The sequence below is a fragment of the Thalassophryne amazonica genome, chromosome 4, assembly GCF_902500255.1.
Source record: "Thalassophryne amazonica chromosome 4, fThaAma1.1, whole genome shotgun sequence".
Lineage (NCBI taxonomy): Eukaryota > Metazoa > Chordata > Actinopteri > Batrachoidiformes > Batrachoididae > Thalassophryne > Thalassophryne amazonica.
This window is the reverse complement of record NC_047106.1, coordinates 22,367,711-22,387,732: the sequence shown is the minus strand read 5'-3', so window position 1 is coordinate 22,387,732 and position 20,022 is coordinate 22,367,711. Positions and strand designations below refer to the sequence as shown.

Genomic DNA, 20,022 nt, shown 5'->3' with positions numbered 1-20,022 from the left:
AAGGATCGGTACTTGGACCCAAACTGTTTATTTTGTATATCAATGATTTTGTGAATGTATCCAATGTGCTTGGCAGCATTTTATTTGCTGATGATACAACGCTGTTTTACTCTGGATCAGATATACAGGAAGTAGCACAAGTGATAAATACAGAGTTGGAAAAAGTTAAACATTGGTTTGATATAAACAGATTGTCACTAAATATTAATAAGACAAATTTCATATTGTTTAATGATAGAGCGAAAAAAAATGTGTCATTACAAATAGATGGAATGGATATACAAAGGGTAAAAGAAATGAAATTTTTAGGAGTCATGATTGATGAAGATCTTACATGGAAGTCACACATAAATTACATAAAAGGAAAAATAGCGAAAGCCATTGCTGTTTTGCATAAAGTAAAATATTCATTAAATAGTTATGGTTTATTAACATTGTACAATTCATTGATTGTCCCATATTTAACTTACTGTGTAGAAATCTGGGGATCAACATATACAACCTATATACAACCTTTATTTATTTTGCAGAAAAGAGCTTTAAAAAGTGATTAGTAACAGTGGTTTTAGAGATCCATCTAATCCATTGTTTATTAAGTATAGGGTACTTAAATTTCATGATTTAGTCGATTTGAAAATATTACAAACGATGTACCAAGTTAATAAAAATACTTTACCAACAAACATTCAAAATATGTTTGAAAAAAGAGTAAGTAGTTATAAATTGAAAGGAATAGAAGTCTTTAAAAAACCAAGATTTAGAACCAAAGTAAAGGAAAGGAGTATTGCAGTAAATGGTGTCAAATTATGGAACAATCTTAATAAAGAAATTAAAGAATTAAGGTTGCTTAAATTATTTAAAAAACATATTAAATTAGATGTATTAAGTAAGTATGAAACTATGAAGTAAGTCAGTGGGCTGCAAGAAAGTCAAAAAAAAAAAAAAGTAAACTGTTAATAATGTTTGGAGTGTCTTAAGTTTAAATGTAACCTGTCAGTGATGTAATCTATTAATTAATGGTCATAATTATGAAATGGGTCAGTGGTATGTGACAAGTTAAAGAAATGCAATCTGTTAAATAATGCTGACTATGATGCTGTATATTGAAAGATTGTATTGTTAAAAGGGGCAGAAATCATAAGACTTGTTCTTCTTTCTGCTCCTTTTCATTCTGGTATTGTGGTGCTTTTGTTTTTTGCTTTTCTGTTTTTCTTTTAAATGAATGAAATAAATATTAAATAAAAAAAATAAATAAATAAAAAAGTTTCAGAAATTTGCTTTCAGTTTGAGTAAGATAATTTTAGAAATTTTTATTCTTTATTTTTTTGTATTTTTAGTATTAAAAATGGCATAAACAAATTAAAATGTGTGAAATTTCAAGTGTTCCAATACTTTTGGAGGTCAAAGTATCCTAACCTTATGATGAGTGCAAATGAGTGTGATATTATTAATTTTCACTGTTGCTGCACTTTGTGTCAAATCATAGTCATATCGTATATCATATTGATATGAAAATTCAGTAAGGTATATCTTCTTTTATACATTACAAATCTAAGGTGGAACTCTACTAGTGTTTACTAAGGCACACCGAAATACCTTAAAAAAAAGGGGGGGGGGGGATAGAGCCACTTAGGTGCCTGGTCTTGAGAACCAGGGATGGTATGTTGAAAAGCTTTTTTATCCCATGGGAACACTCCCTACCCACCTAAGCAGCTCAAGAATATGGACAGCATGTATATAAGTGACATTTACATGACAATTTATATGACAATATTGAGATACGACAATTTGTCCATATTGTACAGCCGTACTGTCAAGTAACTGAAAACTTTGAATATTAATTTACATCTACATAAAAAAAAAAATGCTTAAAGTGGCAGGGGGTTAAGAGGGCTGTAATGAGGGGGTCGGCTGAAAAGAAAAAAAGAAAAATGCTTAAAAAGGTGGAGAGTATGGGGCAACAGAGCCCCTCCAGAAACTGAAAGGCAAAATAAGGAAAATGCTTAAAAAGGCGGGGGGTCTGCTTCCCTGAAGCATAACTCAAAATAAAGTTTAAAGAACCTAAATAGTCCAGCAGCCAAGGGCTGAAAAAAATACCCATACCCCTCCCGGCGGGAGAACAAAATGAGACCTGTTTTATTTGAAGGGTATCGATGTCTACTTTTAGAAAATCATAGTTGTACTAAATTAAAATGTGTACAGTGCAGCAGATTAACCCCGTTTGCCAAAACATTAACATGTCTTTGTACTGCAATATCTGATATATTCCCCTAACAAAAAAGGCACAATATGTAATCAAGGCATCAATTAACCCCATTTTTTAGGTGTAAGGCATTCCACTACATTAAGTTCTTACCCTACTATGGGGATATTAACCCTTTAGAATCCAAAATATTTATGAATTTTCCCCCATATATTTTGTTGATAGCACAGATTATTCATGAGTGAATGGGAATAAAATAAGTTGAAGTTTATAACATTTGACAATTTTATGTAATTTATTAGAAAATACCAGGTAGAATCATTTAAAATGGGTACAATGCTTCAAATTAACCCTTTGTTAGTGGTAAACCATCAGTTCACAGTTAGTTAGCTATTTGACTGATTGTGGCTGAGAATTCCTTTGGGGATGAAAGTACATGACTTTTATATAAAAAATCATCACAAAGAATGTTCTGAAGTCCTTTTAATGACAGTATAGACTGTTTTAACCCCTTTCCAGCTAATCACATGTTGATCTAGCAATCATTATTTGAAACTTGCAGAGGGTATTTGTGTGACCAGTTAGTCCTGATTGAGATCAAATCCATTTCTTGAAACAAAGGATCAATTGTGGAGCCATCTATAAGCCAACTGAAGACATAGAATCTATAGGAAGCTACGCCTGAAAATGATGAAAATGGTTATCAACAGCCAACTGCTCTTTAAGTTGCTGCTTTCAGAAATACAGTGAATTAACTGGGTAAAACCACTGAAAGATACCTAAAACGCTCCACTGTTTGTATTAGTAGTGGTTAATTTCAGAAAGATTATCAAAACTGTACAGCCAGATGCATTCCGGCAAGTTTCGAAAGAATTCTTGATCAACATGTCATTAGCTGGAAAGGGGTTAACACTGTCTATACTGCCATTAAAAGGACTTCAGAACATTCTGTGTGATGATTTTTATATAAAAGTCGTGTACTTTCATCCCCAAAGGAAATCTCGGCCACAATCAGTCAAATTGCTTATTAACTGTGGACTGATGGTTTACCACAAACAAAGGGTTAATTTAAAGCATTGTACCCATTTTAAATTATTCTACCTGGTATTTTCTAATAAAAGACATCTAAAATTGTCAAATGATATACACTGCAACTTATTTTATTAACATCCACTCATGAATAACAATGGTCAACAATGGTTTTGCTACCTGGTGAATATTAGCTGATATAAGGTATTTCAGGTATGCTGATTCCAAATCTGTTATCAGAATTTGTCTAGCACATCAGGTTCTTGAGTTATGCACATGCCAATATTTAGCTAGCTTCTCATGCAAATGTAGATTGTGTTAAAATTTTCTAATTTTAGAATAAAACAGAATTTAGCACTAATTTGGGTGATTTTGGGTTGCTGAATCCAAATATGGTGTCAGGCACCTCAATTGTTAGGACCCAAAATGCAAACTCTCAGACTAGGCTTGGTTGTAGAAGAGATCATTGTCTTTAATTCAGGCTCTGGTTCGGTACACAGGTGATCAGTCAGTGGGGCAGAAGCACAAACAGGGTCAGGCAAAAACGCAGTCATGGTTTAGCAGAGTTCAGAGGCACGAGCAGACACAGACACCAAGGGCGAGGCAAAAGGCAAAGTCAAAAATACAAAGCAGGATCAGAATACACGGCAAAGCAAAAACTGGATTGGAAACAGAGCTGGCAAGTGTACAACGACAACAAACGAGCAAGGGAGTGGTGGCTGGGTGGAGAATAAATAAGACAGGTGTAACAAGGTGTACGTGAAGAACAATCATGAAGGGGGCGTGGCTAGTGGACGAAGATACTACATTGTGCAAGACAGTGAGGGAGGACAACACAAGGTGGAGTGAAGAAAAGACAAAGATTTGTGAACAGGTGTCAAGAGTGTGACTAAATGAAAACACAAAGCAGACAGAGTTAAAATGAGACAGGGACACATGGCAGGTGCAGAAAAAACTTAATCAACTGGCTGTGAGAGATGAAGACAGGAATGCAGGTGCAGGATGTGGAGTGAAACAGAAATAAGTACAAAGCTACAACTGAATCTAATATTACTGAACAGGAGTCAAACATGAACATGAGGACTAAACTAGACAAGAACTGGCAACACGGACTAGAATACGAGACATGGAGCTAAATACTAAAATGACATTAAACATAAACTGACTAAAGAAAACTAGGCAGTAAGACAAACCATAAGAAGAAGCAGTGAACAAACAATAACCAAAACAAATCCTGACATAACAGTACAACAAATATTATAACCAAGAAGAACAAGAGATAACTAAACAATGACTGAAAACTAGAACAGAGTGAAAGGCCAAAGTAAAAAGTAACAAAGAAAACAAAGTGACAAAACAGAAAATAACCATATGATGAAAATGAAATACCTAGTGAATCATAAGAATAAAGTGCCAAGAAAAACATAACAGAAAAACACATGATGAAAATAATAACTAATAAATCAAAGCCACAGCAGACGGGAAACCATGAAAAGGGGAAAAATAAGGGTTCAACGCCCTGACCTGGCCCAATCCCTGACAGTACCCTCCCCCCACGCGGCTGTCACTGGACGGCCACAACAAAAGAAACCGACACTGGGAGGGTGGCGGGAGAAACACCAAGGAGGTGGGCAGACAGGGACTCGGGTGACAACCAGGAGGACCACATGGCAGGAAACCCCACGGATGACTGACAACTCGACCAAAAATGTGCCAGGGAACAAACGGGAGGATAACAGGGTGACAAGCATGAGCGGGAAATCGGCCACATGGTGTAACCTGGTGCATCAGAGGGTTAGAAATCCGGCGTGCAGCCAGGTCAGAAGGGCAACCAGGATGCTTAGGAGGGCGCACAACCAAAACAGGGGACCGACTCAGGGAGCCACTGGAGCCAGAGGAATGTACAGAAACACATGTGGAACCCTGAAGGGAGCGTACCAGGTACTTCAAGGAGGGGATTACAAAACAGAGGTGCCAAAGCAACTGATAAAACAACCAAATGCACAACATTCCATCAACCCAATGAGATGGGAACATATAAGTACTCACCACGCCCCAATCCCAGAAGACAGTCTCCTCTAAGGAGCCATGAAACCAGTTAGCTATGGTAGAAAGATGGAGTTTTATTGATTTAACTAGGGGCTAAGGAGAGCACAAAAAGTGGGGTGACATGAGGCACCAAGGTGCTTAAGCTCAAAATACAAAGAATTGAACACCCCAATCCATCCATAGCGGTACAGGAACCTGAACTCAACAGTACTTGGACAGCAGAGCAAAAGGTTATTGAATGTATTGTAGCACACGTTGAAGACGAGCGGCCATGTAGCATAAACAGGTCTGATCCACAACCCCAAAACCTTCAGCATCCCATCACATGATTTGGCCCCCAGCCCATGAAATGAGATCCCACCAAGAAAAGGGATCTGCTCTATTAAGGAGTGCAATAGGTGGAGAATCCGCTATGGTACTATGTCAAAGCAGGTAAGCCAGTCTTGGGGCCAGTACGAGGGTTCTACTACCGAAAGCGTGCCATCAATACCCCTTAAACGACAATTAAGTCCAGAGGAAGACCTGAAGGATGAAAAGACTCTGTAGCTCATCAATAAGCACACAGAAATCATTAGTAACATAAGATACTTGTAAGAAATACTTCTCACATACAGATGTAGTGCTGTTAACAGATTCCCTACATTTTCACAAGAAAAGCTACTCAAGATCATACATGGCGCCTTTAACAGGTCTTTCACAGCCACCCAGGCAAGGAGGTGGATTTGCATTAACCAGGAAAAAAAAGTAAAGTTATTTACTGACCCATTAACACAGTCTTCTGAGGTTTCATGAAGGATGGACACTGGAGCTGGCTGCCAAAGTTCTGGAACTGCTGCTCTGTCTGTGCCGGGACCCCCCTCTGGAGCCGCCTCTGGTGTATCCCCCACAGGGCAGGTAGAGGAGGAGCTGACGAATGCCGATGACGGAATTAATCCAGATGATTTGTACAGCGTAGTGGGCGTGGCTTGAAGTGAGAGCTGAGAAAGCAGCTCTGATGACATCATCGTTGTTGTCTGCGCTGAAGCGAAACCAGCGACTGTGCTCGTGGTCATGGTACTCACAGAAACTTTGGTCGGTGGTCCTGAAGAGAACTGTGCCGTCTGGATGAGCAGTGAGGGACTAACTGCCGACTCCACAGGCGCCATTGCAGAGACACCGAGCTCGCGTGCTGTTTTTTGAGGCAGTGACATGGGCCTTCCTGATGGCTTGACGGTTGATACAGGAACTGGACACGGAATTGATGGTTCCGGAGAACCTTCCACCGTCAAGGGTTCAGGCAAAGTTGGAGCTTCGGGCTGTCGGGGCGCAGAGCTTGTCGGAGCCGGCAGCAGCTGATGTGGCCGTAGCATACGTGGAGAGGGAACGGGAGGAGGGAGCGGAGATGCCGATTTCAGCGTAGCACTCATCTGTGAAGACTGACCTCCTGTCCAGGGCTGTTCTGTCGGTTCTGGAAGTGTGGAGCAGCGTGGAGCAGGAACTCGAGATGCTTTCCTCTTTCGAGGCGCTGGGACCGGCACTACGTTTCGCGGCTGAGGCGTGGAACTAGCGACCGGGATGCACGGTCCCGCTGGATCTGGCAGCATCAATGAGGACATCACTTGTCTTCTCTGTGGTGTTGATTTTGGCTGTGCATGGAACGTGACTGGATCATTAGACTGCATGGCCAGGGCAGAAGGTAAGCATTTTTCATGGGTGTTATGCTGTACCAAGGTGGAGCGAGGGCGGCGTCTGAGAGAGTTATGACGCGCGGCTCCTCACAACAGGTGGAAGTGAGCTCGGCCTCAAACAAAAAGTCCATGGGGTCCTGAATACAGGGAGGAACCCAACCCTGCTCAAACTGCGATTTAATGTTCTTAAGCTCAGGAAAATTGATTACCAGCTCAGGCTCGGCCAAAAAGATCTGATCAAGAGCTGAGAAAATGTGTTGTTGGTTCCGCCGACTGCGGCAGTCCTGAAACTCAAAAAATAAGTCTTGAATTTTAAATAGTGTTGTACCCGTGTCCTGTAACGCCTGACCTTCAGCCTCTGATGATGCGTCGTCATCAATGTCCTCCCACTCGGAGTCGCTGTCAGAGAGCGGGAGGCTGGATGCCAGATGACCTTCAGGCTGTCCGATCCAAGCTGGAAGTTTCTCAACAGCAAAGAACTCGTCTAGTTTTTCCAGGTCTGGGAAAAACCCATACAGCCAAGCATTGGCCTCAACAAGATCCAGGGCTTGGTTAAGATAATCAAATCTTTTCTTTGGTGTGAAACAGGCTCTAAAGCAGTCAAAGCAGAATTCAATTTCAGAAAAAATGTCTCTGATTAAAGCAAGGTCGTTGGCTGTGGTGACCGAAGTGGAGTTCGCTGGGTCCATTTTCTGGCTCGTCTGTTCTGTCAGGCTGGGCAGATGGCAGGCACCTGAATTGTTAGGACCCAAAATGCAAACTCTCAGACTAGGCTTAGATGTAGAAGAGATCATTGTCTTTAATTCAGGCTCTGTTTTGGTACACAGGTGATCAGTCAGCGGGGCAGAAGCACAAACAGGGTCAGGCAAAAACGCAGTCAAGGTTTAGCAGGGTTCAGAGGCACGAGCAGACACAGACACCAAGGGCGAGGCAAAAGGCAAAGTCAAAAATACAAAACAGGATCAGAATACACGGCAAAGCAAAAACTGGATTGGAAACAGAGCTGGCAAGTGTACAAGGACAACAAACGAGCAAGGGAGTGGTGGCTGGGTGGAGATTAAATAAGATAGGTGTAACAAGGTGCACGTGAGGAACAATCAAGAAGGGGGCATGGCTAGTGGACGAAGATACTACATTGTGCAAGACAGTGAGGGAGGACAACACAAGGTGGAGTGAAGAAAAGAAAGATTTGTGAACAGGTGTCAAGAGTGTGACTAAATGAAAACACAAAGCAGACAGAGTTAAAGTGAGACAGGGACACAGATATTTGGCAAATGCATCAAACCTAGCACACTGCAAATGTTTATGAGAAAGCAACAATCTATCAAAATCAAAATGTGGCCGGAACGAGTCCAACACATAGTTGGAAAACACAATGTAAAACACCAGGCATTGATTGATCCACAGAAAGTATACCTTCTTCCCCTGCATATAAAACTTGGCCTCATCAAGAACTTTGTGAAGGCAATGGATCATAGCTCAGATGGCTTTAAATACCTGAAGCAAAAATATGGGGCAGGCCAAAGTGATGCCAAGCTTAAAGCTGGGATTTTTGATGGACCTCAAATACGTGAGCTTATTAGAGACAAAGACTTTCCATCTAAGCTCAGACCCCTTGAACTAAGAGCATGGGAATCATTTGTGCAAGTGGTACAGAATTTCTTGGGCAGCCACAAACTACACTCAACAAAAATATAAACGCAACACTTTTGGTTTTGCTCCCATTTTGTATGAGATGAACTCAAAGATCTAAAACTTTTTCCACATACACAATATCATCATTTCCCTCAAGTATTGTTCACAAATCAGTCTAAATCTGTGATAGTGAGCACTTCTCCTTTGCTGAGATAATCCATCCCACCTCACAGGTGTGCCATACCAAGATGCTGATTAGACACCATGATTAGTGCACAGGTGTGCCTTAGACTGCCCACAATAATCAATCAATCAATCAATTTTTTTATATAGCGCCAAATCACAACAAACAGTTGCCCCAAGGCGCTTTATATTGTAAGGCAAGGCCATACAATAATTATGTAAAACCCCAACGGTCAAAACGACCCCCTGTGAGCAAGCACTTGGCTACAGTGGGAAGGAAAAACTCCCTTTAACAGGAAGAAACCTCCAGCAGAACCAGGCTCAGGGAGGGGCAGTCTTCTGCTGGGACTGGTTGGGGCTGAGGGAGAGAACCAGGAAAAAGACATGCTGTGGAGGGGAGCAGAGATCGATCACTAATGATTAAATGCAGAGTGGTGCATACAGAGCAAAAAGAGAAAGAAACACTCAGTGCATCATGGGAACCCCCCAGCAGTCTAAGTCTATAGCAGCATAACTAAGGGATGGTTCAGGGTCACCTGATCCAGCCCTAACTATAAGCTTTAGCAAAAAGGAAAGTTTTAAGCCTAATCTTAAAAGTAGAGAGGGTGTCTGTCTCCCTGATCTGAATTGGGAGCTGGTTCCACAGGAGAGGAGCCTGAAAGCTGAAGGCTCTGCCTCCCATTCTACTCTTACAAACCCTAGGAACTACAAGTAAGCCTGCAGTCTGAGAGCGAAGCGCTCTATTGGGGTGATATGGTACTACGAGGTCCCTAAGATAAGATGGGACCTGATTATTCAAAACCTTATAAGTAAGAAGAAGAATTTTAAATTCTATTCTAGAATTAACAGGAAGCCAATGAAGAGAGGCCAATATGGGTGAGATATGCTCTCTCCTTCTAGTCCCCGTCAGTACTCTAGCTGCAGCATTTTGAATTAACTAAAGGCTTTTTAGGGAACTTTTAGGACAACCTGAAAATAATGAATTACAATAGTCCAGCCTAGAGGAAATAAATGCATGAATTAGTTTTTCAGCATCACTCTGAGACAAGACCTTTCTGATTTTAGAGATATTGCGTAAATGCAAAAAAGCAGTCCTACATATTTGTTTAATATGCGCTTTGAATGACATATCCTGATCAAAAATGACTCCAAGATTTCTCACAGTATTACTAGAGGTCAGGGTAATGCCATCCAGAGTAAGGATCTGGTTAGACACCATGTTTCTAAGATTTGTGGGGCCAAGTACAATAACTTCAGTTTTATCTGAGTTTAAAAGCAGGAAATTAGAGGTCATCCATGTCTTTATGTCTGTAAGACAATCCTGCAATTTAGCTAATTGGTGTGTGTCCTCTGGCTTCATGGATAGATAAAGCTGGGTATCATCTGCATAACAATGAAAATTTAAGCAATACCGTCTAATAATACTGCCTAAGGGAAGCATGTATAAAGTGAATAAAATTGGTCCTAGCACAGAACCTTGTGGAACTCCATAATTAACTTTAGTCTGTGAAGAAGATTCCCCATTTACATGAACAAATTGTAATCTATTAGACAAATATGATTCTTTACTTAAAAAGCCATCACTTGACCCAGCTATCTTAGCTAATTATAGGCCAATCTCCAACCTTCCTTTTCTCTCAAAAATTCTTGAAAGGGTAGTTGTAAAACAGCTAACTGATCATCTGCAGAGGAATGGTCTATTTGAAGAGTTTCAGTCAGGTTTTAGAATTCATCATAGTACAGAAACAGCATTAGTGAAGGTTACAAATGATCTTCTTATGGCCTCGGACAGTGGACTCATCTCTGTGCTTGTTCTGTTAGACCTCAGTGCTGCTTTTGATACTGTTGACCATAAAATTTTATTACAGAGATTAGAGCATGCCATAGGTATTAAAGGCACTGCGCTGCGGTGGTTTGAATCATATTTGTCTAATAGATTACAATTTGTTCATGTAAATGGGGAATCTTCTTCACAGACTAAAGTTAATTATGGAGTTCCACAAGGTTCTGTGCTAGGACCAATTTTATTCACTTTATACATGCTTCCCTTAGGCAGTATTATTAGACGGTATTGCTTAAATTTTCATTGTTACGCAGATGATACCCAGCTTTATCTATCCATGAAGCCAGAGGACACACACCAATTAGCTAAACTGCAGGATTGTCTTACAGACATAAAGACATGGATGACCTCTAATTTCCTGCTTTTAAACTCAGATAAAACTGAAGTTATTGTACTTGGCCCCACAAATCTTAGAAACATGGTGTCTAACCAGATCCTTACTCTGGATGGCATTACCCTGACCTCTAGTAATACTGTGAGAAATCTTGGAGTCATTTTTGATCAGGATATGTCATTCAAAGCGCATATTAAACAAATATGTAGGACTGCCTTTTTGCATTTACGCAATATCTCTAAAATCAGAAAGGTCTTGTCTCAGAGTGATGCTGAAAAACTAATTCATGCATTTATTTCCTCTAGGCTGGACTATTGTAATTCATTATTATCAGGTTGTCCTAAAAGTTCCCTAAAAAGCCTTCAGTTAATTCAAAATGCTGCAGCTAGAGTACTGACAGGGACTAGAAGGAGAGAGCATATCTCACCCATATTGGCCTCTCTTCATTAGCTTCCTGTTAATTCTAGAATAGAATTTAAAATTCTTCTTCTTACTTATAAGGCTTTGAATAATCAGGTCCCATCTTATCTTAGGGACCTCGTAGTACCATATCACCCCAATAGAGCGCTTCGCTCTCAGACTGCAGGCTTACTTGTAGTTCCTAGGGTTTGTAAGAGTAGAATGGGAGGCAGAGCCTTCAGCTTTCAGGCTCCTCTCCTGTGGAACCAGCTCCCAATTCAGATCAGGGAGACAGACACCCTCTCTACTTTTAAGATTAGGCTTAAAACTTTCCTTTTTGCTAAAGCTTATAGTTAGGGCTGGATCAGGTGACCCTGAACCATCCCTTAGTTATGCTGCTATAGACTTAGACTGCTGGGGGGTTCCCATGATGCACTGTTTCTTTCTCTTTTTGCTCTGTATGCACCACTCTGCATTTAATCATTAGTGATCGATCTCTGCTCCCCTCCACAGCATGTCTTTTTCCTGGTTCTCTCCCTCAGCCCCAACCAGTCCCAGCAGAAGACTGCCCCTCCCTGAGCCTGGTTCTGCTGGAGGTTTCTTCCTGTTAAAAGGGAGTTTTTCCTTCCCACTGTAGCCAAGTGCTTGCTCACAGGGGGTCGTTTTGACCGTTGGGGTTTTACATAATTATTGTATGGCCTTGCCTTACAATATAAAGCGCCTTGGGGCAACTGTTTGTTGTGATTTGGCGCTATATAAAAAAATTGATTGATTGATTGATTCAAACCACCGCAGCGCAGTGCCTTTAATACCTATGGCATGCTCTAATCTCTGTAATAAAATTTTATGGTCAACAGTATCAAAAGCAGCACTGAGGTCTAACAGAACAAGCACAGAGATGAGTCCACTGTCCGAGGCCATAAGAAGATCATTTGTAACCTTCACTAATGCTGTTTCTGTACTATGATGAATTCTAAAACCTGACTGAAACTCTTCAAATAGACCATTCCTCTGCAGATGATCAGTTAGCTGTTTTACAACTACCCTTTCAAGAATTTTTGAGAGAAAAGGAAGGTTGGAGATTGGCCTATAATTAGCTAAGATAGCTGGGTCAAGTGATGGCTTTTTAAGTAATGGTTTAATTACTGCCACCTTAAAAGCCTGTGGTACATAGCCAACTAACAAAGATAGATTGATCATATTTAAGATCGAAGCATTAAATAATGGTAGGGCTTCCTTGAGCAGCCTGGTAGGAATGGGGTCTAATAAACATGTTGATGGTTTGGATGAAGTAACTAATGAAAATAACTCAGACAGAACAATCGGAGAGAAAGAGTCTAACCAAATACCGGCATCACTGAAAGCAGCCAAAGATAACGATACGTCTTTGGGATGGTTATGAGTAATTTTTTCTCTAATAGTTAAAATTTTGTTAGCAAAGAAAGTCATGAAGTCATTACTAGTTAAAGTTAATGGAATACTCAGCTCAATAGAGCTCTGACTCTTTGTCAGCCTGGCTACAGTGCTGAAAAGAAACCTGGGGTTGTTCTTATTTTCTTCAATTAGTGATGAGTAGAAAGATGTCCTAGCTTTACGGAGGGCTTTTTTATAGAGCAACAGACTCTTTTTCCAGGCTAAGTGAAGATCTTCTAAATTAGTGAGACGTCATTTCCTCTCCAACTTACGGGTTATCTGCTTTAAGCTACGAGTTTGTGAGTTATACCACGGAGTCAGACACTTCTGATTTAAAGCTCTCTTTTTCAGAGGAGCTACAGCATCCAAAGTTGTCTTCAATGAGGATGTAAAACTATTGACGAGATACTCTATCTCCCTTACAGAGTTTAGGTAGCTACTCTGCACTGTGTTGGTATATGGCATTAGAGAACATAAAGAAGGAATCATATCCTTAAACCTAGTTACAGCGCTTTCTGAAAGACTTCTAGTGTAATGAAACTTATTCCCCACTGCTGGGTAGTCCATCAGAGTAAATGTAAATGTTATTAAGAAATGATCAGACAGAAGGGAGTTTTCAGGGAATACTGTTAAGTCTTCTATTTCCATACCATAAGTCAGAACAAGATCTAAGATATGATTAAAGTGGTGGGTGGACTCATTTACTTTTTGAGCAAAGCCAATAGAGTCTAATAATAGATTAAATGCAGTGTTGAGGCTGTCATTCTCAGCATCTGTGTGGATGTTAAAATCGCCCACTATAATTATCTTATCTGAGCTAAGCACTAAGTCAGACAAAAGGTCTGAAAATTCACAGAGAAACTCACAGTAACGACCAGGTGGACGATAGATAATAACAAATAAAACTGGTTTTTGGGACTTCCAATTTGGATGGACAAGACTAAGAGACAAGCTTTCAAATGAATTAAAGCTCTGTCTGGGTTTTTGATTAATTAATAAGCTGGAATGGAAGATTGCTGCTAATCCTCCGCCCCGGCCCGTGCTACGAGCATTCTGACAGTTAGTGTGACTCGGGGGTGTTGACTCATTTAAACTAACATATTCATCCTGCTGTAACCAGGTTTCTGTTAGGCAGAATAAATCAATATGTTGATCAATTATTATATCATTTACCAACAGGGACTTAGAAGAGAGAGACCTAAAAGGCCACTCTGAAAGGTGCAGTTTTGTTTTATTGGGGGGGGGGATACCTGTCAGTATCTGGTGTGACCACCATTTGCCTCATGCAGTGCAACACATCTCCTTCGCATAGAGTTGATCAGGTTGTCAATTGTGTCCTGTGGAATGTTGGTCCACTCCTCTTCAATTTTGAAGTTGCTGGATATTGGCAGGAACTGGTACACGCTGTCGTATACGCCGGTCCAGAGCATCCCAAACATGCTCAATGGGTGACATGTCCGGTGAGTATGCCGGCCATGCAAGAACTGGGACATTTTCAGGTTCCAAGAATTGTGTACAGATCCTTGCAACATGGGGCTGTGCATTATCCTGCTGCAACATGAGGTGATGTTCTTGGATGTATGGCACAACAATGGGCCTCAGGATCTCGTCACGGTATCTCTGTGCATTCGAAATGAAATCAATAAAATGCACCTGTGTTCTTTGTCCATAACAGACGCCTGCCCATACCATAACCCCACCGCCACCATGGGCCACTCGATCCACAACATTGACATCAGAAAACCATTCACCCACACGACGCCACACACGCTGTCTGCCATCTGCCCTGGACAGTGTGAACTGAGTTTCATCCGTGAAAAGAACACCTCTCCAACGTGCCAAACGCCAGCGAATGTGAGCATTTGCCCACTCAAGCCGGTTACGACGACAAACTGGAGTCAGGTCGAGACCCCGATGAGGACGACGAGCATGCAGATGGGCTTCCCTGAGACAGTTTCTGACAGTTTGTGAAGAAATTCTTTGGTTATGCAAACCGATTGTTTCAGCAGCTGTCCGAGTGGCTGGTCTCAGACGATCTTGGAGGTGAACATGCTGGATGTGGAGGTCCTGGGCTGGTGTGGTTACACGTGGTCTGCGGTTGTGAGGCTGGTTGGATGTACTGCCAAATTCTCTGAAACGCCTTTGGAGACGGATTATGGTAGAGAAATAAACATTCAATACACGAGCAACAGCTCTGGTTGACATTCCTGCTGTCAGCATGCCAATTGCACGCTCCCTCAAATCTTGTGACATCTGTGGCATTGTGCTGTGTGATAAAACTGCACCTTTCAGAGTGGCCTTTTATTGTGGGCAGTCTAAGGCACACCTGTGCACTAATCATGGTGTCTAATCAGCATCTTGATATGGCACACCTGTGAGGTGGGATGGATTAATCTCAGCAAAGGAGAAGTGCTCACTATCACAGATTTAGACTGGTTTGTGAACAATATTTGAGGGAAATGGTGATATTGTGTATGTGGAAAAAGTTTTAGATCTTTGAGTTCATCTCATACAAAATGGGAGCAAAACCAAAAGTGTTGCATTTATATTTTTGTTGAGTGTATGAAGAACTAGTTGACAACTTGCTCAAATCATACAAATGCATGGGCTGCAGAATGTCACTTAAGATTCACTTCCTGCACTCTCATCTTGAGTTCTTTCCACCCAATTTGGGTGATGTGAGTGATGAGCATGGTGAAAGATTCCACCAAGATATCTCTGAAATAGAGACCAGGTACCAGGGGCGTTATAATGCAAACATGATGGGTGACTACTGCTGGTTTCTACAGCGTGAAACGTCTGTGACCCGCAAGAGCAAGTGTTTGGCTCACTTTTGAACTGTTAAGACTAATTGTGGAGTGTATTAATTTGAGTTTGCTCATAATGATTGATATTTTGGTATCTGTGTAATTTTTTTTCACCAGTTGTGTGTTCGTTTCTAATAAAATCATTGAGAACAATTTGGCGACTGGCGTTTATTGGTCTAGTCACATCACTCAAAATCTTGATGTGCTAGAGAAATTCTGTTTGCATATTTGAAATTAGCATACTCAAATTAGTCAAAATCAGTTGTTTCTCTTCAAGTAGCAGACAAAAAGTTTTTTTGATGCTATAATCAAAGCATCAACAAAACATGTCGGAAAAATTCATAAAAAAATTTGAGTTCTAAGGGTTAATATCCCCACAGTAGGATAAAAACCACATTAAACCCCAAAAATGTGTGTAGAGGTATGCCTTACACCTGAAAGCTGGGGTTAATTGACGCTCTGATTACATATTATGCCTCTTTACCAGGTGAATATCAAATATTGCAGTACAAAGACATGTTAATGTTTTGGCAAACAGGGGGTTAATCTGATGCATTGTACACATTTTAATTTAGTACAACCATGATTTTCTAAAAGTAGACATCCATACCCTTTAAATAATACAGGTCTCATTTTGTTCTACCGCCGGGACGGGTATCACCGTTTTCTAGCAGTCTTTTTTGGACATGGCCGCTACTCTAAAATGACAGTGAGATGCTGACGAGCTTCGCTCGTTCATGTCCGCGACATAGCTATGCATATTAAGGTTATATAACACGCTACCAATGCAGGCTAGCAGCATAGCGCAAGTTAGCTTTCAGATACGCCTACTACGCTAGTTACCTCCATGCCTGCCAACACGAGCTAAGCTAGAGAGTTAAAATTTCAAGGTAGCTAAATTAAGTCTATAAGCAATATACTTAGGTACAAATTTGTGAAACTACTCACCACAAAATAGAAATTACAACGAACGAGGCTTCAAAAACTCCACAGCAAGCCCTGCAAACCCTCTTCTCGCCCTCACAGATGGCTTACGGTTACTGTAGTTTTATTAAAACAAATCACTATCTAAATGATAAAGTCTCTGCAGGTGAAGAACTACATTTCCGGGTGTGCGTTTGTTTTAAACGTTGGTTCACTCCGACCAACACACCAACAGTTGCTGTACGTCATAAAGAATGACTTAATTCTTCGAGAATATTGTTTCCCTCCAGGCAGTGTAATTTCGCGTTCATTGCAAGAGGTTGTGTTTACAGTTTTAAGAAACTGTTAGCGCATTTTTCGTCTTTGGAGTCTGCAGCAGTAAGAATGGAGCGCCTTTCAGCGGACACTCTACCAAGTCTCGGCTCCATGGAAGAGGAGCTTCGTTATCATCTTCAGGTATTTTATTAACATTTCACTGTAACTTAAATAAAGACGTTTCTACGGCTCAGAGCACCTGATGTTACACACGTAAACAGTGTTTAAAATAGTATTTTTTTTTACGCTGAACTTTCAGTAATACTGTGTGTTTGTTACCTTTCACTTCGTATTCACGATGTAAACAAGTTTTTTATGCTGTTTTTGTGTGATATTTATACATGGAACGCGTGTTATTTATGCACAATGACATGTAAACATTTTATTAACTAAACCAGTTCAAACCAAAAATTATTACTGCAACAAACTGATGTGTGTGTGTGTGTGTGTATATATATATATATATATATATATATACACCCTCCTGTGGGTTCACCACCTGCAGAGGGAGCCATGGGGGTCGGGTGCAGAGAGGATTGGGTGGCTGTCGAGGACGGGTGGCCCTGCGGCCCGGTCCATGCTCACAGCCCCTGGCTGTTGGGACATGGAATGTCACCTCGCTAGGGGGGAAGGAGCCTGAGCTTGTGCGGGAGGTTGAGAGATACCGACTAGAGATAGTCGGGCTCACCTCCACGCACAGCTTGGGCTCTGGTACCCAACTCCTGGAGAGGGGCTGGACGCTTCATTTTTCTGGCGTCGCCCACGGGGAGAGGTGGAGTGCTGGGGTCGCATTGCTTATTGCTCCCCAGCTCAGTCGCCAAGTGTTGGAGTTCACTCCGGTGAACGAGAGGGTCGCGTCCCTACGCCTTCGGGTCGGGGACAGGTCTCTCACCGTTGTCTCGGCCTACGGGCCGAGCAGCAGTGCAGAGTACCCGACCTTCCTGGAGTCCCTGGGAGGGGTACTAGATAGCGTTCCGACTGGGGACTCCATTGTTCTCCTGGGGGATTTCAACACCCACGTGGGCGGCGACAGTGAGACCTGGAGGGGGGTGATCGGGAAGCACGGCCTCCCCGATCTGAACCCGAGTGGTGTTCAGTTGTTGGACTTCTGTGCTAGTCACAGTTTGTCCATCACGAAAACCATGTTCGAGCACAAGGGTGTCCACAAGTGCACGTGGCACCAGGACACCCAGAGCCGGAGGTCGATGATCGACTTTGTAGTCGTATCATTTGACCTTCTGCCACGTGTCTCGGACACTCGGGTGAAGAGAGGGGCAGAGCTGTCGACTGATCACCACCTGGTGGTGAGTTGGATCCGCTGGGAGGGTAGGAAGCTGGTAAGACCTGGCAGGCCCAAACGTATCGTGAGGGTCTGCTGGGAACGACTGGCGGAACCCTCTGTCAGCGAGGTCTTCAACTCCCACCTCCGGGAGAGCTTCTCCCAGATCCCGGGGGAGGTTAGAGACATGGAGTCCGAGTGGACCATGTTCTCCACCTCCTTTGTCAATGCGGCTGCTCGTAGCTGTGGTCGCAAGGTCTCTGGTGCCTGTCACGGCGGCAATCCCCGAACCCGGTGGTGGACACCAGAAGTAAGGGATGCCATCAAGCTGAAGAAGGAGTCCTACTTATCTTTGTTGGTAGGTGGGACCCCAGATGCAGCTGACAGGTACCGGCAGGCCAAGCGTGCCGCAGCCCGTGCGGTCGCAGAGGCAAAAACTCGGGTCTGGGAGGAGTTCGGGGAGGCTATGGAGGACTATCGGTCGGCCTCGAAGAGATTCTGGCAAACCGTCCGACGCCTCAGGAGGCGGAAGCAGCTCTCCACCAGCACTGTTTACGGTGCGGGTGGGGAGCTGTTGACCCTGACTGGGGATGTTGTCGGGCGGTGGAAGGAGTACTTCGAGGATCTCCTCAATCCCATCGTCACGTCTTCCAAAGAGGAAGCAGAGACTGGGGACTCGGAGGCGGACTTATCCATTACCCAGTCCAAAGTCACCGAGGTGGTTAGAAAGCTCCTCGGTGGCAAGGCTCCTGGGGTGGATGAAATCCGTCCTGAGTACCTTAAGTCTCTGGATGTTGTGGGGCTGTCTTGACTGACACGCCTCTGCAACATCGCGTGGCGATCGGGGACAGTGCCTCTGGATTGGCAGACCGGGGTGGTGGTCCCTCTGTTTAAGAAGGGGGACCAGAGGGTGTGTTCCAACTATAGGGGGATCACACTCCTCAGCCTCCCCGGTAAGGTCTATTCCAGAGTACTGGAGAGGAGAATTCGACCGATGGTTGAACCTCGGATTCAGGAGGAGCAGTGTGGTTTTCGTCCTGGTCGCGGCACACTGGACCAGCTCTACACGCTCCATCGGGTGCTCGAGGGTTCATGGGAGTTTGCCCAACCAGTCCACATGTGTTTTGTGGATCTGGAGAAGGCATTCGACCGTGTCCCTCGGCGCACCCTGTGGGGAGTGCTCCGGGAGTACGGGATCCGGGGTCCTTTGCTAAGGGCTATCCGGTCCCTGTACGACCGCAGCAGGAGCTTGGTTCGCATTGCCGGTAGTAAGTCAAACCTGTTTCCAGTGCACGTTGGCCTCCGCCAGGGCTGCCCTTTGTCACCGATTCTGTTCATTATTTTTATGGACATAATTTCTAGGTGCAGCCAGGGTGTAGAGGGGGTCTGGTTTGGGAACCACAGAATCTCGTCTCTGCTGTTTGCGGACGATGTGGTTCTGTTGGCTTCGTCAAATCAGGACCTTCAGCGTGCACTGGGGTGGTTTGCAGCCGAGTGTGAAGCGTCCGGGATGAAAATCAGCACCTCCAAATCCGAGGCCATGGTTCTCGACTGGAAAAAGGTGCTTTGCCCTCTTCAGGTCGGTGGAGTGTCCTTGCCTCAAGTGGAGGAGTTTAAGTATCTCGGGGTCTTGTTCACGAGTGAGGGACGGATGGAGCGTGAGATCGATAGACGGATTGGTGCAGCATCTGCAGTGATGCGGTCGCTGTATCGGACCGTCGTGGTGAAGAGAGAGCTGAGTAGGGGGGCAAAGCTCTCGATTTACCGATCGAGCTACGTTCCGATCCTCACCTATGGTCATGAGATTTGGCTCATGACCGAAAGAACGAGATCGCGAGTACAAGCTGCCAAGATGAGTTTCCTCCGCAGGGTGGCTGGGCGCTCCCTTAGAGATAGGGTGAGGAGCTCTGTCACTCAGGAGGAGCTCGGAGTCGAGCCGCTG

The 20,022-nt window shown here is 43.0% G+C and overlaps 1 protein-coding gene across 5 annotated transcripts in view; it reads right to left on the bottom strand.

Moving 5' to 3' along the window:
- LOC117509510 (centrosomal protein cep57l1-like) overlaps positions 1–16,592 on the bottom strand; it is a 43,072-nt gene extending 26,480 nt beyond the window's left edge. For 3 of the 5 annotated variants that reach the window (XR_004560419.1, XM_034169231.1, XM_034169234.1), the window contains exon 1: positions 16,511–16,592. The gene's annotated coding sequence lies outside the window, so the exon portion shown is untranslated. Of the gene's footprint in view, positions 1–4,455; positions 4,462–6,043; positions 7,682–16,510 lie in introns of those variants that run through there. The other 2 variants (XM_034169232.1, XM_034169233.1) reach the window with 2 other exon arrangements.
- Positions 16,593–20,022: the final 3,430 nt, after the last annotated feature.